This window comes from Nycticebus coucang, chromosome 5 (genome assembly GCF_027406575.1).
Source record: "Nycticebus coucang isolate mNycCou1 chromosome 5, mNycCou1.pri, whole genome shotgun sequence".
In the NCBI taxonomy this organism is placed as follows: Eukaryota; Metazoa; Chordata; class Mammalia; order Primates; family Lorisidae; genus Nycticebus; species Nycticebus coucang.
The window spans coordinates 130093599-130118189 of record NC_069784.1 but is presented as its reverse complement, the minus strand read 5'-3'; the positions used below and the strand labels follow the sequence as shown (position 1 = coordinate 130118189).

General features: G+C 43.7%; 1 protein-coding gene across 2 annotated transcripts in view; it reads right to left on the bottom strand.

Moving 5' to 3' along the window:
- The window catches only part of SCAF8 (SR-related CTD associated factor 8), a 213820-nt gene that overhangs the window by 57000 nt on the left and 132229 nt on the right, over nucleotides 1–24591 (bottom strand). The window contains exon 22 of one of the 2 annotated variants that reach the window (XM_053592946.1): nucleotides 9092–9226. The exons of the other annotated variant lie outside the window; for it this stretch is intronic. The gene's annotated coding sequence lies outside the window, so the exon portion shown is untranslated. Of the gene's footprint in view, nucleotides 1–9091; nucleotides 9227–24591 lie in introns of those variants that run through there. 2 annotated transcript variants of the gene reach the window in all.

Below are 24591 nucleotides of genomic sequence, written 5' to 3'. Positions count from 1 at the left end.
ATCTTGTCTTTCTTCTGGACACAGTCCAAAAGGTAAGTCAACTTGGTCTCTTGTTGGGAAGTGTTTTTATGGAAGAGTCCACGTCACAAACCAAAAGCTGAACGGGCACTGAGAGGTGTCCAGTGTTGATCTGCGCTGCACAGACCCTGGGGTGCATCTGCATGAGTGTCAGACACCTGATGACTAAACGGTAGCCCACCATCTTTCTCCTGACCACTCAACAGCAGCAGTCGACTGCTCACCACTCTGGGCGGGGACCGCATGCTTCACAACCATCTCTGGTGCCTCCCCCAGAAACGTGTTTATTCCCACCGTCATCATCTAACTGCCTCCCAGGATTACTCCAAGTGGCAAACGGAACCTCTAGTATGGAATTCAGACAGCTCAGTGAGGTGGGGGAGGACAGAGGAATTTCCTATACCAGGGACACGCGCTCTTCACTGAGAAAGCGAGCCTGAATCAACCTAGGTCACACCTTCCCCTGCCTTGGACTCTTAAATGGTGTGCTGTTAGGGTTATTTTAAATCACTGTGGACAAAAATGACTAATGGTGGATTTGATTTCAATACAAGGAAAGGTACATGGGGCAAAAGAGCTTCTCAAGTTCTGGTCACCAAGGTTAAGCACGTGGAAAGGATCATAATACTAACAACTTTTTTTTTTTTTTTTGCAGTTTTAGGCCGCGGCTGGGTTTGAACCCGCCACTTCCAGCATATGGGGCCAGAACCCTACCCCTCTGAGCCACAGGCGCCTCCCAATACTAACAACTTTTGAGTTGCTACCATTTGGTGCTGGGTGAAGTACTTTGGGGAACCTACTGGCTGTGTCCTCTGACCCACGACACACACAGATACTCTGCAATGGTGCTCTAAGCTGTGTGCTTTGCAGGAAAGCGGCTCAGTGCTCCAGGATGAGGACAGCAGAAGCTGACCTAGGAGGAGGGGACCACGAAAGGGGAAGGCCAGGGAGAGACTGGCGAGACCAGAGAAAGGTATGAGACGTGGAAAAAATAAAAGTCTCCAAAATATGAAAGGAAAACTGTAAAGTTGAAAAGAATAACTGTGTGATAAAATACAATGAAAACTAAACCCATCAAGGATTTAGGAGGCATAAATACCTCCCTGCATCTGAAAAGAACGTGCAGGAGCAGGCTGCAGATTCCTAAAACTCCTCCAGTGTATGGAAGGTCACACACACACACACACACACACATTATCTCTCTCTCTCTCTCTCAGAGTCCTGGATTGGCTCACAGTCAAATGATTCCAAAAGCTGAAATAAAAAAACCTCTAGATTATTTTTTGCACTAAAAAATAATGTTGCAGGTGGGTGCATCTTACTAATAACCTGTTTGAAATAATATGAGCTGAAAGCCTTCAAAATTAAAATACCATGGGCTCCAAAGGACTTGAAATAGACCTCGGGGAAGGGCATTTAGAGCCCAAGAAACCACCAGTGTGCTGGAATTGTGACATCCAGGGAGTGCGGGGAAGGTGAGCCTGCCCTTTGGCAGGGCCAGGTCATACCAGGCCTGTGCAGGACATGTTAGAGTTTGGGCTTTATTCTTAAGAAAGAGGGGAACAGGTGTGTGTGGCCTGTGGGCCATGGTGTGGAGAGACGGCAGGAGCAAGAAGGTGGGCAGCCTGTGATCGTTCAGGTCAGATGTGACCAAGTTGGGATGAGGAAACTCGTCCAAGGCAGGGAGAAAAAGACAGACTGAAGGATCTTTTGCTTTCATAAGTCAAGTCCTTGGGTGCTGAGCTAGGCCCTTCCGGGGAATTCCATCCCAGTGTGAACAGTGTCCTAGCTGTTAAGCACTATTCTAGAATAGTTCATATTCCACTAGGGCTAGTAGGAGGGTCCCTCCCCACTCCTCATGGTTGGTACTTGCTATTGAAACCAGGAGTGGGGGTTGGGAAAGTGTGGCCACCTGAGTTCTAATCCCATTTTGCTTCTAACTGTCCACGTGGCTTTGAACAGTTTCCTTTGAGTCTGTTTCCTCAATCAATTTACAAAATTGATTATGTAGTATTGGAACGGTTACCAAGCTCTTGGAGAGCTGGGTGAAAATTCACAGCCTTCATCAAAGAAAACTTTTAAGATGCCCGAGATGCTTCGTCCCGCCTCTCAGGGGCTCAGGTGACTTTGTGGGCTCCTTTCAGTCTCTCTCTGATTGTTATGGTGAAAAGCACACCACTCACCTTGCCTCCTCCCCACACCACGGAAGACCACTCGCCACGGGCAAATGAGGGAGACTTTCTGTCTGTCTCCTCAAGTCCACTCATGGAAGTCACGCTCACGCCAGTGAAGCGTGATCAGCAATGTGCCCCCAAACGCACAGATTCAAGCAGGCCTTGTCAAAGGGTCCACGTCCCTGTTCTCCTAGGGTGTACCTGCCAGGCAGACGCACCCCACCCTGGGAAAACAGACGAACACAATAGCCTTATCTCCGGGTCTAAGGTTGTATCATTCTTTCCAGCGAGCTGGCGGGAGATGAACAATTAACTCAATTGCCGGGGGTGCAGGGAGTGGGCAGGAAGCATCCCAGGGGACGGTGAGCCTGGTTGTCCCCTTCTTGTTTTTGCTTTCATCAAACTGACATCACTTAATCCTCAGCAGCGCTTCCTTGCCTTCATTTAACTTAGGGACAATTAACAGCTATCATTTCCTGAGTGCCCACCCTGTGCCAAACCCATTTCTACTGCTAATCACATAATGTAAATATTATTTTCATTATACAGATGAGAAAGCTGCTGGCACCATCACCTCCATTAGACAGATGCAAAGACCAAGCTCCCGGAGGTTAAATGACACAACTCACAGGAGGCAGAGGGCGGATCCAGGCCCAGGCCTGCCAAACCTGTCCTTTCTCACCTCTAGCCCAAGGGGTCCCAAACTTGTCTGCATATTAGAATCCACCGGGAGATCCTTAAAACTCCCAACACTTTTGAAATCACAACCTTCAGGTGGGGAAGGGACACAGAAGGAAACAGTATTTTTTGTAGCTTCACAGGGATTCTGATGTGCAGACAAGCTGGGGAATCATGGCGGAAGCGCTTGCAAGCATCGTCAGCTGCAAGCATTTAGACCAAGGAGTAAAAAAGAAAGCAAACTAAGCCTCAACTAAGAGGGACAGAAGAGCCACACCAAGGTGAGGGGACTTGTTTGGTACAGAGTGAGGGGACTTGTTTGGTAGAAACTTCCTTGATCAGTCATACGCCACACAAATAGGATGCTAGTTTTTAGTGAGTCAGTGTTCAAGGGATGAACTAAAATATACTTAGCACATCTCTTCTACTCAATGGGGTTCCTTTTTGCTCTGCCCTTGAGAGAGTGACTTTAGAAAAAGCCTATTCATGTGAGATGCTGGTTTACACCTGGTACCACTTCTGCCCCAGCCCAGCACTATGGGCTGAGCCCTATGGGTGCTGACCCAGACTCGGGGCACCTCAGGGTCCCGATGGCCTTTGCAAGCAGCAAAGCCTGGCATCAGTAGAACATTTATGTTAGTCCATTAAAAAGTATGTTCAAATTCCCTAAAACCTGGAGATCCATTGGAAAAATTCTAGTTGCCTACGAAGCTAGAAAATGGTTTATTGTGACATTACCTTGGGGACCCTCAGTTTGGAGATTTTAATGAACAGTTAAGCATACCAGTGAATTCCTACTTTTAGTTGGAATGTTAGTAGGGTTTTCATTGGAACATTATTGCTTATGTCTTGGCTGAAGTCCAAGAAAGAGTAATTAGCACATGATTTGGTGGTGGTCTTGCTTATTTTTATTCGAGTTAATGATTTTTATTTTAAGTGACATGTATTGTCTATAGTTCATCACTGGACAGAAGTGCTTGGATTTCCAAAGCAAACTTACACATCCAAGTTATATTCTATTTAGTTAAATTCCTGTACTTAGAGCTGATATGTCCCTTCTGCCTCAGAAAAATACAGCTAATGGTGAATTAAATCCGTAATTCACTGATTATCTATTGGCTTTATTTTCCTTTTTTATATCTAATAGTACCATCTAAGTCAGATACAACTAGACTGAAAACATTCAGTCGACTATTTCTCTACAACTATGAGTTGTGATGGGGGTCTGGGAAAACCAACCTTGTTACTGTGTACTTCTTAAGATGGCCCCAGGAAAATTAAACTCACTTCAGAAAAAAATGTGGGCTAAGAATAACTTTCTGTGCATTCCACCCATCTTGCTGTAGTCTATCCTAGTTCCATTTGTTTTTTTAATAACAGAGATGTGTACAGAAACCTTGAATTCTTGTGGTTTCATAGTGGAAATAGCTTCTTGTGTTCTATTTGTAATTTTCCAAGTGTTGTAAAGCCAAAGTCATCGTGCTTGAGAGTATTATGAGTTTTTTTGTTCTATCCATTTACAACGAAACTTGTCACTTGTCATGTTGAATTCAATGGCAGCATTCAAGGATGGTGGGACTTGTATGCTGAAGTTTAAGGGCTCAGAAAAGAGAGGTCCTATTTGGACCCTGTTGTGGAGAGTGTATTTGTGGAACCGGCTTTAAGGATCTTTGCTGCTAGGTGACTGAAATTGGATGCAAATTCTTTGGAAATCTTGCTCTTCAGAATAAGAATGGTTCACAGCACAATTCCAAGATTCTCAAATCCAAATAGAACAATTAACTTGTTACTGGCTAGGAAATCGCAAAAGGCTAACACTCTAAGAACATTTTTTGATAGAGGAAAGTTGAACTCATAGAAAAGGCGTCGTTTTCACAGAAACGGCCGGTTCGCATCTGCCTCTGTGAGCCTCGTTTGCGCTCACGCTCACGTTGCATTCAGGATGCAGCACACAGCTGCACCCCTTTTTCATATGCTGATCCTGGCCATGTGCTCAGGCGTGGTGCTAATTCCTAGCTCTATCTCTCATCTCAGCACAGTTGCCAGGCATTTAGTAAGCACTAAATAAACACATGAAGGAAGAAGGACTATTGGCATTTAGAAACAAATTTAAACATTGTAATTTTACAAAGCCAAGATGGGTGCTGGAGTTAGTGTGAAGCAGCCGAGGCTTTGGCTGTGGCCAGGCCTGCTGCACATGGTGCAACACCCTGGGGGTCTCACTTTCTGGGTGGCAAAGCTCTTGTTGCAGAACCCAGACCTGGCCTCTCAGCCTGAGGTCTTCTGCGAGGCCAGGCCTCATCTTTGGAAATTTTGCTTCTTGGTGACCTATGAAGATTCTGGTCTCCAGTCCCATGATGTGTGTGCTGTACTTATGTCTAGTCTACACTGGCAAAGTAAAAACCTGGATAATGAGGACATTTCTGGCAAAAGTGACTTCCTTATTATTTTTTTTTTTTTGCAGTTTTATTTGGCCGGGGCTGGGTTTGAACCCGCCACCTCCAGTATATGGGGCCGGCACTCTACTCCTTTGAGCCACAGGCGCTGCCCGACTTCCTTTTCTTTATTGACCTTTTTTTTCCTATCAGTAATGAAAAGATGGGAATGATGCACTGAGAAGCTGGGGAGTGGAGTGGGGCCCCTCGCTGGCTCTTTCTTTTGCCACTTTGATATCGTTTGTGGGAACTTTTAAATACCAGTGCAACTCTCCAAGAAGGGTCCTTTAAGAAGATATAAAATAAATTTTGGCTTCATCTTCAAAAAGGTTTTCAAAAAATCTTTTGAATAGCCATTGCTTACATTCCATAATATCTCCATAACATTCTCCTCACCCAGAGTCACCTAGGAAAAATTATAAAAGGCGTATTCAGTCTTTCCCAACTGTGAAAGCTGATCGTCTCAGGCCCCCGAAAGCCAGGTCTTTTCTAGGACTATGGACCCTTCAGTGCATTTTAAAATTTGTATTAAATGTATGAATGATACCTTTTTAGAAAATACATTGAGTACAGTACTTGAACTTGTATTTTTAAAAGTTTAGGTAATAAAAATGTATATGTATTTTTTTCTAGTTCATAATCTTCTTTGCTGTATGGTCCATAATAATAGGTATTTGATCTGTATCTTATTGATTGAAAAAAATGTTATTTTCAAAGTGTCATAAGAATGTATGAAAGTGGGCTTTATTTCCTTACATCTCATAGGTAGAATCTCTATGTTATTTTAAAAAATGTTTTGAAAGAGATGTATGCCTCAGAAGAAATTATATGCTATTAAAAGGTGCACCTGTTACCTACAAAACAATAACTATGAGCCAATCTAAACACTGCCAGGCAGCCTCTGTTTGTAATCTTTAAGCAGTCCTTCAAGAGAAAACTCAGCTATAAAAATGATTGGATTAGATTCCATCCATCACCATAGTGTAGAATGTTCCTCAATTTTGGTAAACAGATTCAGAAAGAGTGGATATGGGGAAATCACTAATAATGAATGGGAACAGCTTTCCTCTAAAGTTAACTTATATTCTTTTAAAACACAAATTACTTTGGATAAAAGTAACCATCTATGTGGCCATTCCTTTGTGGAGGCCATTCTAAAAACAGATTTTTCCCCTCTATGAAACATTTATAATCCATAAAGAAATTTCTTAAGACTACCCATCACAACTGAATGAGATCTCTATGCTGGAATTCAAGTGAGAGGCCAGCATTTAATTAGAAAACCAAACAACCCACGTTGAGGATTCTTGCTAATTGTGTAAATACCAAATAGCTCCAGTTTGTGAAAGTCACCTGATAACCGTTTTAAAAACCAACTCAGAATGTAGAAAGTCCCTAGAGGGCAGTGACTTTCCAAAGCTTTCCTTTGCTACTGACTGAAGGCTGTTAAATATTCATGCCGACTCACAAAGAAAGCCTGTCCAGATGCTCAGGGAAGGAGAGAAGGGGCTTCTGAAAAGGGAATTCATCCAGGAAACAAAAGCACCAACCTCTGCCCTTCTTACGGTGCCCTGGGATTTTAAAAATATGACTCCTCTAAGAGACAGGCTCTCGGCGTGCACCTGATCACGGTCAAAGCACCTCCGGCCAGGCGATCACTGCACAGACACCAGTTTGGAAGGTATGGTCCTATTTTTAGATTTGGTTGCTATTCTATTTTCTCCTCCCACCCATCCACTGCAAACAACCTCAGACCTTCTAATATTTTGTTTTTCCCAATTTAGGAATTTTCGAATCATTTGCTCATATGTGCACTAGAATGTCCAGGTTAATCCCAGATCTAAGTTGTTCCTATTTTGTGGAGAGGGGTGCTGAGGGGGTGGAAGGTGGGAGCTAGATGGGTGGTTGCCAATTGCAGGTTTAGTTACAAAAAAATAGAAGGAAAGGGATCTTTACTTATCGCCATTATCAAATTTAGTAAAGGAGCCCAGTAAGATCTAAGTTTTCTACACTGGCTCATATGTTTGGATTTCTTTGGAGCTGGAATACATTAAACAGTACTCCAACCCTGGGCAGACAGTCAAACAAAAAGATGCTTTTGAAAAGCCTGTAGTTACCACTATATTTACACACAGCCTTCTCCAGTTTTCTACTTTTTAATAAAAAATATAATTATAGCATCCAGGCATGGTGGCTCTTGCCTGTAATTCTAGCACTCCAGGAGGCCTAGGCAGGTGGATTGCCTGAGCTCAGGAGTGCAAGACCAGCCTGAACAAGAGTGAGACCCCATCTCTACTAAAAATAGAAAAACTAGCTGGGCATCATGGCAGGTGCCTGTAGTCCCAGCTACTTGGGAGGGTGAAACAAGAGGAACGCTTGAACTCAGGAGTCAGAGGTTGCTGTGAGCTGTGACACCACAGCATTCTACCCAGGGCAACAGAGTGAGACTCTGTCTCAAAAAAAAAAAAAAAAAAAAATTATTATAATCAATTTAATAGAAAATATAAAGTAATCAGAAATTCAAAAGTTTAGGCTTAATCCTCAGGAATTATCTTTAATCCATGTTGTAGAATGCATATTCAAAAAGACCTTGACGTTCAAAAATATTTTGGATTTCAAGAACTATAAAGAGCGGTTGTTCAAATATAGAAAACAATGATTCAATGCAAGAGGCAGCGAAGGGCATATGTCTGCTTCTCTGTACATCTGGCAATGAAGGTGCTCGGTTGCTAGACAAAGACGAACCACAAAAGATGAACTGGGCTACAGAGCAAAATAAATGACTAACAACCAAAATCGGTTTCCGTTTTTATTATGAATGTCCAGAGTGACAGCATACTGTGGAAGTGTTAGGTTCTCACTGATCAAATTCCAAGAGACCACAGACTACAGCATTCCAAGCACTTTAATTTTTGACAGAGCTAAAACAAATAAAAGATGATAAAAATATTCTTTGGGGTGCAAAGACTGCCCATGTTTCAATTTTTTTGTATTTCTTTCCCTGCAGGTTTTGTGAACACTGATAATTTCCACAACACAAATCCTGGTCTGGAAACTTGCAGTGAACTTTTATAATCTCTGCCTGAATACGAAGCTATTAAGAAATGTACTTATAAAGTATGTTTACAATGCAGTGTAATAATGCCTGTTCATTTTCATTTCCTTATTCTCCCACGAGGCTTTGGGCCTACCTCCTAAGTAACTGCTGTTGTAAGGAGGGGATGACGGGAAGGCTGTAGTGACATCCTCGGAAGACTATCTTGAACCCTGGACTTTCTCAAAGCTGTATTTAAGGTTTTTTTTTTGTTTGTTTTTTTAATGAAAGCTTAAGATTTTCAGTGTTTGAGAATGTCCAAAGACATACCAAATAATAATGGATTAAAGCCACCAGCCAAGTTCTACACATTGTGTTGATGAAAAAAAGCTGCTACGGTTCTAGTAATCTGTAGGTCCAACACAACCTGACTTCTTCACCTGGAAGGGCTTCCTTGCAATCTGTCCTTTCCATCACTGGTGCTGGATGACGCTACGGGTGGAGTTTTGTTGCCACTGATATTCCAATCAATTCCAGTCCTGTGGAAGTGTGTATCTGTTATAGATGCCATACTGTTCATCTCAGCAGATCCTCAAAAAGAACAATTATGAACTAGAAACTCATAGAGTTTGTGTTTAAAATTTATAAAATTAAACCTGCTCCAACAGGTAATACAGGGAGGCATGCTTGCAACCTCTGGATTCAATCAGAAACAATGCCTGAGAGCACAGAGCCTTCTCAATAGGTAACGGCGGGTTCCTTTTAACGCTTCCTTAAACAAGATCCGATGTGATGCACATTAGAACTTTGGAGCACGTCTGTCTCATTTATTTCTACAAGGCCTGGGATACAGGAAGCTGCCAGGACTTCATTCATCATCATCTTGCCTGTTGACAAAAGGAACAATAACTGGTCATCACTGGTCAATGGAACAACTTTTCCTAGTTTTTTCCAAGATAATACCTAAAGACGAGCTGGTGTCAATACAACAGCAAATGTTTCAATGTCTGATGAATTTTCTGCTCAAAATGCCACGTCTTCTTCCCATAGAGCAGGAAGAAGGGGGTTATGCAGGGTTCATTTCTCTCCTAATGCTGGGACGGTTCAGCAGACCCAGGCTCCAGAAGGCGTTGTGCCAATGACTAACCTAGTCACTTAACCGTGTGGGGCCTTGGTTCCCTCACATATAGACTGAAAGGACTTCAACAGATGATGTCTAAAGAAGCGGCCATCCAGCACTAACTTCTAATAGGTTTACGTGGTCCTGCGCCTTACCTCCTTATAGAGCGCAACCAGGTACAGCACAGCCATTCAGTCTGTGCCTTGCAAATACCTACACCTGGGTACCTACTATGCTCCTAGTTCAGTTAGGGGCTGAGAACCAGCTCTAAACTGAAATCTCAAAACATCTATTAGCATCTGAAGTCCATTACAATCTTCTTAAATGACAGTTGTGATTAAGCTGGATGGGTGTAAAATTCTGATACGACACATTTCCATGTTTTCACACCTTTTGCCGTCTTGAGGGCTGAGCAGTGTCACTTTTTGTCCCTGCTGTCTTTTTTTTTTTGCAGTTTTTGTCCTGGGCTGGGTTTGAACCTGCCATCTCCGGCATATGGGGCCCTACTCCTTTGAGCCACAGGTGCTGCTCCCTGCTGCCTTTCTTAAATTAAGAAATAATCACATAAAAGCTGAAAAATACATCAGTAAGTATAACAACACAGAAGTGTTCTGTAAGAGCACGCTATCAGTTATATTTAACTAGTTGGACTAAGTATCTATGCCCAGTAAATTGGCACACATCTGACAGCAGAGTTGGGACCTAAACATGGGAAGTCTGACCCCCCCCAAATAATGCTTTTAACCCGAATGCTAACCTCCCTCAGCAAACTTTCTAGAAAGAATTGGGGCTGGAAAATGTCATGTGATTTTTCGTAACTATCAAAGGTACAACCAGGATTAGGTTAAAGATTTGCAAATTTTGGACAGTTGATTCTAATTAGTAACAGAAGGGTAAACTCCAATCACTGAAAAACTGTATTCAGCAATTTTTTTTTTTTTTGTATTCAGCAATTTTGATTTGCTCTTTACACCTCTGTGGCTAGTAAAACTTAACGACAATAGCAAAGCAACCATTTATTATTTGTTATATCATACCATACATTATAGTGTATGGGTTATTATTTGACATATATTTATTTTTTCTTTCTTTGAGACAGAGTTTCACTCTGTCACCCTGGGTAGAGTGCCGTGACATCATAGCTCAAAGTAATCTCAGTATCTTGGGATCAAGCAATCCTCCTGCCTCAGCCTCCTGAGTAGCCAAGATTACAGGTGCCCGCCACGATGCCCAGCTAGTTTTTCTATTTCTAGTAGAGACAGGGTCTTACTCTTGCTTAAGCTGATCTCAAACTCGTTAGCGTAAGCAATTCACCTGCCTTGGCTTCCCAGAGTACTAAGTGAGGCACTGTGCCCCGCCTTATATTTATTAAATATTTTTAAGGCATCCCGGCTATCACGTGTGACAAGGAAGGTGGCTGAATAGTATTTTTCTTCTTTCTCTCATGCTTTTGGCAGAGGGGAAGACACAACTTTGTGAAAAGCGTTAATGAGCCACACAGAACTAGCATCAAAATATCATCTATTACTTTGCATTTTTCTTAAGTGTTTCACTAACAGGTTTATCCTTCAAATTTAAAAGTTGACCTGACAAAAGAGCTGACTTAAAAGCTACTTGAGAAAGAAAAAAACAATGAAAATAAAATTCAACCATTTGACTCTCACTAGCTACAATACTGAAGGTACGGAGCCATTTTCTTAAACCTGGATAAGATTTGCCAGGATAGGCTTGTTGTCCGCAGCAAATCAGCATTTGTGTGGGAAAGCAGAGACCACAACAGGGAGCAAGAAGAAACAGACGCAGATTCACTGGCATTATGGGGCGAGCGCCGTAAGAATGCTCTGTAAACACATGCACATACATTAGCACAGACTAAGTTTGTGTATTTCTTTGTTGCCAAGAGAAATAAATAGTTCTGTCTGGACAAATGAATCGAAAAACAAACAGTATGTAGCATTTATTACGAAATTCTGGCAAGTATTTTTATGACCCAGTGATTTATAGTACATATCATAGGTGCCCACTGGCATTGCTACAAGTGCATGTGAAACGATTCGTCCCTGGAGACGGCGAATACTAAGAACTATAAATGAAAGACAGAGATAATGGGCCCAACAGCTTCTATGCGGAGAGTGCTTTAGTTTTCAGTCTTTTCACATTCCTGAGTGCTCGGGTTGCTATGATACTGGAGCCAGCTTCCACTGGAGGAGCTGGCTGAGACGACACACCTAGAATGTGGCAGACTGGATTGCCAGCTAAGGGCCTTTCCTCTCAAAGGCTGCTTCCCCCCAGGTACCCCGACAAGCAGATGTCTGGGCAGCCACCCCACACCTTGGGGGCCCACCAGCACCCAGGATGACAGGAAGCCCCACGTGCTTCCAGAACAGCCTCTTCCTCTCTTACTCGCAGGGGCCCGTCTGCAGGAAGAGTGGGCAGGTTTCCAGGTCACAGAAGAGGGAGTGAGGAAGGGCCAAAGAATGGCTCTTTAAAGGACAGAGTACAGAGGCCAACTGCATGAAGAAACAGAAGTTGAGTTGACTTCAGTTTTGCCCTAAAAGCTCCTGTGGTCAGGTCAGCATTTTCTCTTCCCAAATCGACTTTCCCAGGACCTGTATCAGCAGGCTATAAACTGAGCACAGCATTAGAATCCCTTCTGAATTACAGCTGGGAAGGACAACATGCAGAGACCAAACCCACACAGGGCTCTGACCCCCTTTAAATGATCATCTCCACGCTAACTCCCGGTAAACCTCTTATCCCAGCTGCCAGTGATCAGCACAGCCCACAACTGGAATCGCGATGCTCTCCCTCTGTTCTTCCCTCATTCAAAAGCCAGAGGACAGAAAATCTACATGGGGTTGGGGGAGGGGGTGATCTGTCCCACCACTAATGCTATCAGATCAATCACGAGTGGGCTAATTACGAAGGCGAGTGAGAAGGAGACTCTGCATATAGGAGGGCTTTTCCAAAACAATTTCCACTCCAAGCCTCAGCCAGCCCATCCTGCCATGTGGAAGGGAAGATGCCAAGATGCCAGTTACTCCCAGATGCCAGAACCCCATCTGACTCACCCAGCTGATCACCCTGGTCAGCCCATATGGGAGCAGGACGGCTGGCGCAGAGTTCAAAGTGTCAGTGTGTGTAGACACGTTTCAACACAATTTGCTAAATGTTTTATTGTTCTGCAGTTAAAAACCTACTTAAAATGTGTGGGGCTACATCCCATTAAATTATTAGAACAATATGAAGTCCAAGTACCAAGTGTAAGAACAATTAAACACAGGCAACCACTTCCCATCGGGGAAGTTGATTGCTATGATGGGGTATACCCAGAGCTCCACCGTTAAATTCAGATTGTGGCTCCTGCTCATGTCTACACGTGTATCATGCACACAACCCTTGGGAGTCTCCAAAGAAGCTACTTAAGGCCACTGTCATGGAAAGAGGGATCATATCAGCTAAACGAGGCCTTGGGAACTGTAAGGCACAAACTTCTCATTTTAAATCAGAAAACTGAAGCTCAGCGCTTCCATGCTTGCTTGGGGACACAATGATTGACAATCTAGTTGCTGCTCTAATTCTTGGTCCTATATCGTCCCTTGTTCATTTAATTCAAACATCTCAGATACTATATCCAAAAAATTTTGTCACCTGGCATGAACGATCCAAATATAATGTGGACTTTGGGACCACGATGGATTGAACTGTTTCCACAGGCGCTGGAGTCGGGTGTTGTGAGCAGGTGAGGGGAAGGCACAGGCCCGGCTGCAGGGTCTCGGGGCCTGGCAGAAGCCCTTCAGCAAGGCCACATGAGGAGGGGCAGCTTGGCACGCTGGTTACAGGGCGCTGCGCTCAGATGCACTGGGTTTGCACCTTACCATTTGTTCTCTGTTAGGATGTTCCTTAGCCACTCTGACTTCACTGGACTGTAAACTAGAGATTAACACCCAACCCCGAGGCTACATGGGGCTGAAGGGAGAGGCTGTGTGAGTGTCCATCACAGAGGAGGCAGGACAGACAGGCCATTCTGCCTCTACCAGCCCTGTTCTCAGGCAGCCCTGGGGATGAGGGGGGCAGCAGAGACGCTCACTGATCCTGGAGTTACAGGAGCAGGCTGAGGTTTGCCATTACCTCTGCCTGGAAAGCTGCATGCTCTCTGCTCAACCCTGATAGGGCTCGGTCAGCCACTGCAATCCTCTGCTTAATGGCCGCCTCCTCTGCAGGGCCTTCCCAATGGCTAGGCTGTCCAGGTGCCAGTCTCCCTCGGCCCAGGCCTCTGGGAGAGCCCTATTCATATCCTCACTTTCCCCCTTGACTGTGAGCTCCTCTCTGATTAACTGAAAACGTGAACTGGAGTTGGGCAGCACCTGTGGCTCAAAGGAGTAGGGCGCCGCAGAGGTGGTGGGTTCAAACCCAGCCCAGGCCAAAAACTGCAAAAAAAAAAAAAAAAAAGTGAATTGGAGAGGCCACCGCCCCCTGACCTTCTTAAGGATTAGGTTCAGTGACTGTACTAACCCATACTCTACCTCTCCCTGGCCAGCAGAGAGTCAGGACACTCCCAGTCTCCATCCAGCCTCCTGCCCCAACAACCAAACAAGCCTCCTCCTTCCTCCTCTACCTCCCAGCGTTCTCCTTTTCTCTCCGGGCCATTAATGCTAAGATGTGAAAGTCACCACAAGCAACTAGGAGTCAGTACGCTTATTTAAAAAAAAAAAGAAGTCCACTCTGGAAGGCCCAGGTAGTTGGACTGCTTGAGTTCAGGAGTTCAAGACCAGTCTGAGCAACAGCGAGACCCAGTCTCTCCTAAGAACAGAAAAGCCAGCTGGGCATTGTGGTGGGCACCATAACCTGAGCTACTCAGGAGTCTGAAAGCGAGAGGATCGCTTGAACCCAGAAGTCTCAGGTTGCTGTGAGCTATGATGACACCATGGCACTCTAGCCTGGGCAACAAAGTGAGATTGTGTCTCAAAAAAAGTCATGCTCATGCCCTTGTCCAGGTATAGGAAAAAACAAAAAACAAAGAATTTCTGTGAACAGCTCATAGAAAGCCACACCCCATTGTTTTTTGGCTACACATAACCTGACAATTCTGTCCTCTAACACCCTGAACTTTGGAGAGTGAGTTGGGAGAAAGGATAAGAAACTGTAAGAGAAGGAAGACAAGGATAGGTGTCAGAGGGGCCATTCTGTACCCTTGTGACAGCCCACCATGCTCAGAGGATGGGAAGATCGGCCTACAGGCTCCATGAGGGCAAAATCAATGTCTGAATGGGCTTTGGTAAGATCCAAGTTCTGGGCATGGGGCTTACTGGCCAACACTGAGTGAAGGACTGAATGAATCAAAGGGCAATGACGCTGAACAGCTATCCCGGAAGACAGAAGTCTCCTGGTTCAGCCAGCAATCATTTTGGACCATTTGTCTCAAATCACCGTGACTTTCACTCCATGGGCTATGGAATCACAGCTTGGAGGCCTTCAGACCGGGGCCTGATTACAGTGAATGAATTTTACATGAACGTTTGCTTTCAATAGCTCTCCTTCTGGTTTCAAGGTTAAAAGGTTTAACTTTAGGTTTCCCAGAACAGACACCATCAGACTAATGTGTGGCGGGTCACGTGTGGTACTGCTCTCATTTTTAAATTTGTCACGCTCAAACCATCATTCAGCAGAATGCACCCATCCCTTCTTCCAGGCTACAGTGAAAACTATCAACATATTTTTAAGTAGAATTGAACCCATCAGACAAAATTTTTAGTAATTTTAAAGGTTAACTTTAAAAGACTTTCAGGATTTCGTATAGGCATGCTATCTTTATGCATGAAGTATGCTCTAAAAACTCGGGATGTTAATTAAATCTTATTTTTAGCACGCCGGAAGGAGTCGGTGTTTGAAGAGATCCTATTGTGAATCATTTTTGTAAGGCAAGGAACCTTTTGAAAAGTGAACAATCATCCATTTTTAAAGAAATTTCGATTTCCATATATCCAGTTTGCTGAAAGCAAACTCAATCTGGTGTCCTCAGCTGTCTTCACAGCTGAATTGGAGAGACTGGAGAGCCGCTAATTTGAGCAGATGCTATTTTTTTTTTTTAATGGTTGCAGAAACTAATTTGCAAACTGAATTAGAGGCAGAGAACTGACATGACTTAGTAGAGGAAATAACAAGCCATTCACTTTTCTGAGGTGCCAGGAAATGCAGCCTGAGGAAAAGGTGACACCTGGAATACCCTAGACAGGAACACCCAGCCTCAGGCCTGGAAGGAGCAAGGTTTAAGTCCCTGCTTGCACACCCAGGGGCCCCTCATGGGGAGCCCAGGCAGCCTCTGCCAGATGTTACTTTGCACCTATCTGCTTTATCTCCGTACCTACAAAAAGCATTCAGAAGCGGGATTTGGCTGTTTAAAAGAATTGCCAGGAAGGTAAGTGACATTACCCAGTGTGTACAGACTAGGACTAGAAAATGCTTCTGTGCCCACCTTCATGGGGGGCCTGTCAACACATCTGTTTTCATTTATCACAGCCTTCCTCTTCCGAGCGCTCTTAAGATGACTCTGACAAAATCCGGGGCTCCATGTCCACCCAGTGGGCACAATGCAATGTTAGCAATCACACTAATCAGTAAAACCAAAGTGCGAGGAGGACTCGCCTAAGGCACCTGCCTAGTCATCATGGAGCCTGGGACTGCACTGGGCAGTAACAGGGACATCAGTGAAAGACTATACTTGAATTGTGTGCCTTTTTCTTTTAAACAGATTAACAGTTGTCAGGAAGGCACAGTGTCTTATTTTAACAAGCTTACAAAGTACTCCAAACATGATCCAAATTAATAAGCCACTAATAGATATTCTTTTTCTATGAACACAGCACAATCACAGGAACATTTGTCTTGGACAGATCCAAAAGCAAAGAATAGAATGAGATGTGATATTTTTTTTTTGATGGTGGCTTTCCATAAATCACATTCCTCAGAAGAATTGGCTAGGGGTGAGGATAAGAGAATCTCTCCCTTCGCAGTGTTTAAGAGCTAAGGTGTGCTGCATCTGGACCCCACACAGAATTCCCTCACATACCCAAGAGGTGAAGCAGCATGGAACATCCTAGAACACACCTCACACACACGTCTCACAGGCACGGTACCAGCAGTCGTCAGCTGTCCAGAGTCTTGGCCCTTTTTATGGAAGACCCGAGACATTTGTGAGGGACACATCTTAGATATCATAAAATCCTCCAACTGCAAACTCCATCATGGTATATAATTTGCCCCCTACAACAGGCATGCAATGATGAGTAAAAGGCTGAGTGGATGCATGGGTGACAGCATCAATCAGGCAGACTCAGCTAGCTAAGTGGCACGTGGTCAACCACCTGCTTTGTAGTCAGTGCTATTCAAACTCGTGCCTTAGCAAAATTACAGATTATCATATGCTACAAGTTGGCTTGGAATAGCTGAAACCATAAATGTTAGAGCCAGGAGTACCAAGATACTTAAACATTCATTTGTGATTAGTTTCCTATTTCTCAAGCTCTGAGTCCAACGTGTAGGGTGTGGGACCACCAAGCAGCTTGGGAAGAAGATGGGTTGGCCCAGACCCTCTCAGGACCCTACATGTTCCTGTTCATGGCCCCACATTAAGCTCTGAAAGCCACTGATCTAATATAAACAACTTTGGAAAGGCTGGCTCTGAAATGATTTTAGCCACCACCGATGAGTTTAATTAGGAGCCACTACTAAGGTAGCTTAGGCCCAGATCCACGTACTAATCCCAGAGTTTCTCGGATGACACCTGCTTCTTAATTCAGGGGACATTTTCTTAATGACGGTCTAAAGCCCTTCAAGACTGCTAGCTGCCTTTTTGGAGCCAGATCCTTGTCAACATCAAGGATCACACTGTGGGAGACCAAAATGTTTACCTGGGAATGAATCCATCCCTGAAATTATAAGGAAAGAAAGAAAGCTTGATCCACTTTGCAAACCAATATTCATAATGAAATGACCTCTTTTAGTCAGTGACAGTTGTCAAAATGTAGAGAACACAGGGCGGTGCCTGTGGCTCCAAGGAGTAGGATGCCAGCCCCATATGCCGGAGGTGGCGGGTTCAAACCCAGCCCCGGCCAAGAATTGCAAAAAAAAAAAAAAAAAGTAGAGAACACAATTAGCTCTAAATAATCTTTTTTTCTTTCCCTCCAAGATTACATATATGCCAAGAAATAAGGCACAAAAAACACTGAGCCCTAAGTACACTGATCAGGTGTGTATCAGTAATAAACTGGCCGAGTAAATGGTCTCCTCTGTGTCCCAGTGGAAAGGCTGAGCCTTTACCCTGCACTCCAACCACCGCAAAGGGCCACAAAGCAGGGTGAATCTCAATCAGAAGAAAGCACAGGGCTAGGTGTTCTTGGCTTAAGTGGCCTGGCTGGGAGACAGGAGGATTAAGAAAACAAAATTCCGGGCGGCGCCTGTGGCTCAGCGGGTAGGGTGCCAGTCCCATATGCCGGAGGTTGCAGGTTCAAACCCAGCCCCGGCCAAATTGAAAAAAAAAAAGAAAACAAAATTCCAATAGGTCCCAGAACAACTTGAGCACAGCCCTGACCTCAAACTATTTGTAAGAAAGTGTTACACAATAACAAAACTGTACCCCTTTTGAGATACAGCCAATCTACAAAAGTTTGCACTTCATTTCTCTTTTTTATATCTTCAAAAGGAATTGCTAGCTCCTTACTTTCCTAACCACCTGCCATTAAGGCCATGTGTCTTCTCTGGCAGTTGCAAAGAAAATAATGCATTTCTGACTCCTTGGACAACTTTACCCATAACTATTTCGTCCTGTATCTTAAGTCTCAGTTTGAATTTAGTGAGCCTTTTTGTCAATTGTTAGGTCTAGGCTAAAGTAGAAAAATATCAGTTAACTCCTGACAAATTCCTGGGCTGCAAGCCCTCAACAAAATGGAGTAAGTCTGGTTCACTCCCAAGATAGATGAGGAAGTGCTCACTAACTTCTTGCTTGACTAACTCCTGGGCCTGGGAAACAAACGGACTAATGCCAGGTGGAGACAATACTGAGACACAAATGTCTGGAGGAAAAGTACTGGGACTAAGATGTATGGGGAAATATTAAAACAAAGATGTATGACGTATGGCTACACACAAAATTCTGCTTCTGTACAACACTTGCTTGCCCCCCACCCCCAAAGGCACCTGGACAGCCTGCCTTAAAAATGTGACTCCTTAAGCCAGGGGTTCTCAAACTTTTTAAACAGGGGACCAGTTCACTGTCCCTCAGACCGTTGGAGGGCCGGACTATAGTTTAAAAAAAAAATTATGAACAAATTCCTATGCACACTGCACATATCTTATTTTGAAGTAAAAAAACAAAACGGGAACAAATACAATCACACCGCCTCATGTGGCCCATGGGCCGTAGGGGCTGTTCTCAGAAACCCCATGTTGGGACACTGAGGCAGTTGACAGCTGGCTCTTCAATAAAAGGACTCTACTGTAAATTTGACTTGTTTGGCAGGGTGGTCTTTGTGGAACTCCTGGGCCCTACACAATCCTGGGCTCAGGGACTAAAGTCTGGCTGTAAACCCATCACTGCAGTGAGGAGCAAGGAAACGGGAGGCCGGTGTAGACTCAGACAGGTGCTTTGCCTCAGCCCTCCTCCTGACCCTGACCTCATCTCATAAATGAGCACACGGGCTCCCACTGGTTAAGTTACCTTCTTGGTCCGTGAGGCTAGTACAAGGTAAAGCTAACATTTCAACCCAAAGCCTATTTTCTTTTCCATGATGCTTCCTCAACAGAGAACCGTTCACCCCCCAAGGAGGGGCTTCATCTCCCAACAAGGGGATCCCCCTCAGGGTAGCTGCAGATGTTTTTGGTCTTTTAACGGCAGGTCAAACCAGGGAGGGGGGACATCTGTGAGGGTGTGAGATGAATCTGCCCAACATCCGCCACCCAGTTAGGTTTGAGCTGCCAGCAAAGCTCGTGTGAGGAAATCATCTTGAAAAGGCCTAGTTGCCAAAAATTTCATCGCAACTTTTTGCTTTCTTTCTTTTTGGAATTAAGACAAGCTAGAATTTTTTCTCTTTTTATAACTCCCTCTTTGGGATACCTTCCAGGATGCTTGGTAGTGTCACTTTGGAGGTGGTTCACATAGTAGTAGCTGGACTCCCAGCCACACACTGCCAGGGAAACAAGGCAATTGGTGCTCGGAACAGTGACACAAGGAATAAAATAAAGCCAGGAGGTCCCAGGGGACAGGAAGGTGGACGTTGATAGGCCACTATTTCATTTGCATTATCCTTAACATAAAGAATGACCAGGGGGTCGCAGAAGCATTGACAAAGGGTACTTGAGTGGAACCAAAGGACTCATATAAATGTCTCTTTAAGAAATGAAACTCAAGGTATAATTTTGATGTAATGTGTTAAGAGTTTGTCTTTTAAAAAAATTGTATCAAATCCTCAATTACATTTCAAAGTAATGATCTAAAAATTATCACAGTGGGTAGTATGGCATTTCCTATAGTTTTGGTTTATCCCACCTGTGCCTCAGGCCTGTAATGTCTCTGATAATTCTTATGTTGCTCAGGCAATTTTCATAGTTAGCAACTAATAATGTGGTGATGAATATTAACTATGAAAAGGTTTATTCATTTTTAACTTACGTGACCCTTTGTACTTTAAAAACGTTTTTCATTACAAATATTTAAATGGCTCTGTCAGTGAAGGTACATTTCAATGTTGTTTTGTTACATGTAAAAACGATACTGTTCACTCACTTTTTCTTTAACACCTCTATACTAGGCACAGAACACCCACAATTAATAATACACGTTTTGGGCAGCATCTGTGTGGCTCCAGGAGTAGGGCACCGGCCCCATATACCAGGGATGGCGGGTTCAAGCCCGGCCCCAGGACAAAACTGCAAAAATAAATAAATAAAATAATAATACACATGTTTGAAGGTGTTTCTCTAGAAATGAGGAGCTTTCACAGAGTCATTTCTGATTCTTTCGAAAAGTTCTCTTTGGGCCCAAGATATTTTTTTTTCCTTGCAAAGAAAGCAACACATCTCTGAAGTCAAATCAAACCAAATCCACACGCCTAATTTTCTAGCACTAAATTCTAAGCCACTCACCTTCAACCTCCCAGTCAACATGCAGTGTAATGACAGACCAGGCAGCGGAGAGGGGTGTCTCAAGTCATTTTTTACTCTGGTTACAGTAATAAAGTCCAAATCTGCAAATGATTTGTTTTATAATAAATTAGAAAGGCTCTTGGTTATCCCTAGAAAAGTATTAAGAAAGAAAACACAGGGCCTCGTGAGGTGGTTCACACCTGAGCTCAGGAGTTTGAGACCAGCCAGAGCAAAAGCGAGACCCTGTCTGTACTAAAAAGGAATGCAGTGCCTTTCTCAAACACTCCACGGGAGTCCCGCCAGGCAGCCTCTGTAACACTTCTCTCCTTCACCAATGAAATGACCCTTTTCACAGCTGCTATCATTTTTCTGGCAGGAATTGTTCTTAGTGAATCTCTGCCAGTTCTGTTGGAGCAGAGAAATCCCTTTTTAACAGCTGACAAATCTTCTAATTAATTCTTCTCGGCATCATGTGGGAATGATGGCAAATTCATTGGCCTGGAATTCTAGGAAAACTAGTTTTTTTCTTTGCTTGAAAAGCAAAACATGTGCCCCCTTCCAAGTATCAGAATCCTCTCCTGCTCGCCACAGCCTCTGGTCTGCAGCAAGTCGGAGGCCAATCTGGAAGTTCCTCTAGTTCCCAGGGAAGTCATTTTTCAAGGCCAGAGCAACTTTAAGACCCTGTCATAACCCTCTCACCTGGTGCAGAGTTTTGGATTTATTGCTTACTGACATAATGCCATAGGCGGGCACTTTTTTTTTTTCTTTTTTTACATAAGCCTCATCTCCAACAACTTCCAGCCTCCTGATTCCCATTATAGCTTGCACTACTCTTTTACGTCCCTCTTGAATTTTGAGTCTTCCTCTTCTGCACCTGCGCTTTCAGATTTGGCCCCTTGGAGAGCAGTGTGTTGGCACAAGGACCTCACTTCCTTTTCCTCAGGATTATGTCTTGAGTTGTGCGTATCAGCAAGATGATACTGTTGAGTTTATCGACCCTTTCATGGCTGCCCCTCTGATTAAGTTATGTTGAAACTTAATCCCAACGTGGCAGCGTGGAGGGGTGGGGCTTTTAAGAGGGGACTGGGTCATGAGGACTCTGCCCTCGTGAACAGATCATCTACTCATGGGCTAATCGATTAATGAGTGATCATGAGAGTAAGACCGGTGGCTTTGCAAGAAGAGAAAAAAAAACCTGAGCCAGCATGTTCAGTGATGCTCTATGCCACTTCAGGACTCGGCAGAGTCCCCACCAGCCAGAAAGCCCTCATCAGATGTGGCCCTTTATCTTGGGAGTTCTCAGCCTCCATAACTATAAGAAATAATTTATTTTAAAAATTACCCAGTTTTGGCTCAGCGCCCGTAGCACAGTGGTTACGGTGCCAGCCACATATAGCAAGGGTGACAGGTTTGAACCTGGACCAGGTCAGCTAAACAATGACAACTGCAATAAAAAAATAGCCGGGCATTGTGGTGGGCACCTGTGGTTCCAGCTACTTGGGAGGCTGAGGCAAGAGAATTGCTTAAGCCCAAGAGTTTGAGGTTGCTATGAGCTATGACGCCACAGCACTCTACCCAGGGTGACATAGTAAGACGCTGTCTCAAAATAAATAAAACAAAATAAAATAACCCAGTTTGATGTATTCTAAGTAGCAGTAAATGGACTAAAACAGCTTCCCTTTCTAAAACTCTGTCCACTGAATTTATCTCAGAACCCTTTGAAATGTCTTCCAAAAAATGTTACAGTGAGAGCAGGGCTTTAGGCACGTGCAATCCCTGCCATGCGTCCAGTGAAAGCAGGGCTTTAGCCACGTGCAATCCCTGCCACGCATCCCATGAGAGCAGGGCTTTAGCCACGTGCAATCCCTGCCACGCATCCCGTGAGAGCAGGGCTTTAGGCATAAGCAATCACTGCCATGTGTCTTGCACGTCCCTATAAGGAATAATGATAACTACCCCAGTTCTCTACACTCTCCCTCCGCCATGAATTCCCATCAGCACCCTGCACAGACAGGCATTATAACCTCTGCAGACAGACTCACAGAGAATAAGCCTGGGCACAGGGCAGCTTATTGGGTAAGCAACAGAACCAGGATGGAAGCCCAGCTTTAGGCGACCCCAGAATGCACAATGCTTCCTCTACCTCACGCTGTTTGGTACTCTTTAAAAATGTTTTTCTCTTAGCAGCATTTTAGTCTTTATGGCAAACAGAATTCTTCCATATTTAAATAATGCCAGTATACGGGTCGGGCGCAGTGGCTCACACCTGTAATCCCAGCACTCCGGGAGGCCAAGGCGGGTGGGATTGCCTGAGCTCATGGGTTCAACACCAGTCTGAGCAAGAGAAAGACCCCATCTCTAAAAATAGCCGGGCGTTGTGGCAGACATCTGTAGTCCCAGCTACTGGGGAGGTTGAGGCAAGAGAATAGCTTTAGCCCAAGAGTTTGAGGTTGCTGTGAGCTATGACACCACCGCACTCTACTGAGGGCAACAAAGTGAGACTCTGTCTCAAAAAAAAAAAACAGGCCGGTATAGGTGATTTTATTTTTTTTCATACTTACCTCTACCTTACACTGTTTTCTAAGGTATATATTATTGTATGATTTTTAAAATGGAATCATCGTAATAAAAATAAATATGAATTCTGAGACCCAATATGACCCATACAATGGGACAAAGCCTCTTCTTTAACAATATTCAGCAAAAGTTTAAAAAAAAATACAAAAGGTATGTTTTACAAAATTGAAAAGCTTTATGATTGGAATTTTATTATAAAAATAGGTCTATGTAGCCCAGGCTGGAGGACAGTGGCTGCATTCCAGCTCACTATAACCCTGAGCTCCTGTGCTCCAATGATCCTTCTGCCTAAGCCTCCCGAATAACCAGACTACAGGTGTACAGCCCCCCTACTTATTTTTTTTTCTTTATAGAGATGGGGGTCTTGCTATGTTGCTCAGGCTGATCTTCAGGCCTCAAGCAATCCTCCCTCCTTAACCTCCTAAAGTACAGGGATGATAAGCATGCCACCATACCTGGCCTACCTGCTTACCTAAACCTACTTTTAACTGAATTTTATCTCAACTGTTTTTAGATAAACTACTGAGTTAATTTAAATAGCTTAATTCTAGTCAAGGCATCTCTTCATTTGGAAATCAGATGTTTAAGGTATACAGTACAAAGAGGAACACTTTTGTGAATTGAACAGTTATGTAGATTTATATGCATATTTCATATTTTTTAAAAGTTACACAGATCAGTGGTTTGGCAACTGGTTGAAATAATTCCGTATTTTAAAAATCTGTAGGGTGCATCTGTTAGCAGTTTTGAGTTTCTGATGCAGACTAACAATTTGGTGATAGCAAGTTGTCTTCCAATTAATGTTCCAGAAAGCATTTTATTTCAAGATTTTTAGAAGAAGAGCCAAGATTTTCTTGGATTCAGTTATGTGAAGCATCATCATACTTTTTTGCCTTTTATAAGTCTTTCATGTCTAGGGTTAGTAAGCAGTACATCCTGAAAAATGTTGTCTGACTTCCTAAAAAAAAGCTTCACTGAGACTTGTAGGTAACCTGCATTTAATCTTTCCCAGCCTAATGGATAAAATCATAAAAAAAATTTAAAACCACATTAACAATCACATTACATTTACAGCATTCCCTTTCTCATAATTACGTGATTTCCCTTGTCTTTTGCCCTTTAGTAAATTTTGAATCAAAGATTTCAGAAATGTTCACCCTCTCAAATAGTTTCTTCAGCTTCCTCACCACTCACAGCTATCTTTCTGTAAAATCACACTCCCTACAGTCTTCAAAAATCATGAGACTAACAACCTTCCTGATGAAGCTCTGTAAGTGGACCCCAGCCACCAGACAAGGAGCCCACAGAATCTCATGCACCGCTCACAAATGTGACTTTCCCTGCTCACCTGCCTTCAGGGACCGCTGCACTTGAGCTTCTGAGTGAAGCAAGTTCTTTTCCTTAATTTCTCTGCAC